The sequence below is a fragment of the Rhineura floridana genome, chromosome 1, assembly GCF_030035675.1.
Source record: "Rhineura floridana isolate rRhiFlo1 chromosome 1, rRhiFlo1.hap2, whole genome shotgun sequence".
NCBI lineage: Eukaryota > Metazoa > Chordata > Lepidosauria > Squamata > Rhineuridae > Rhineura > Rhineura floridana.
In genome coordinates, this window is record NC_084480.1 from 72,503,760 (window position 1) to 72,504,409 (window position 650).

At 42.5% G+C, this 650-nt stretch overlaps 1 pseudogene; it reads right to left on the bottom strand.

Moving 5' to 3' along the window:
* Positions 1-266: 266 nt before the first annotated feature.
* LOC133375835 (5S ribosomal RNA) lies at positions 267-385 on the bottom strand (annotated as a pseudogene).
* Between the last annotated feature and the right edge of the window lie 265 nt (positions 386-650).

Here is a 650-nt window from a genome sequence, read left to right on the forward strand (position 1 = left end):
TATAACCATTACATGGTGTTTCAGAAGGAGCAATTCACTCAATAACAGTCTGGGCTGCAAGTGTTAGCAACCAGGTAAGATCAAACCTAGCCATGATGGATGTCCCTATAACCCTCAGTCACTATTCATCATACAATTTTGTTGCTGTTATTATATTCTTTCAAGTCGATTATGACTTACAGCAGCCCTATGAATCTTTTTTTGGATATATTCATAGGGTTTTCATGGTAAGGTGTTCAGAGGTGGTTTACCATTGCCTTCCTCTAAACCTACAGCACCCGGTATTTCCAGGTGCTCTCCCACCCAGGTACTAACCAGGCCTGACCCTGTGTAGCTTCCGAGATCAGATGAGATAGGGCATGTTCAGGGTAGTATGGCCGTAGCCATCATACAATAGTAACTGAATATTAAGTTGCAACATTTTCCCCCTTACAAGACTCTCTGTAACCCTTTTCAAGTGTTACAGTTAGGGATCAAGTAAACGTACTTTGGTATGGAGAGCATGTGGGACAAGCATGCTAGCTCAGTTCCCTGTTGCTAATCTGGTCACCCTCCAATAGAGTGACTGTCTGCAATGGGAAGCCTTTCTTGACTTGTAAAGGGCCTCTGCACATTTTATGATTGACAAAATTCCTAAAGTCCTCATAATG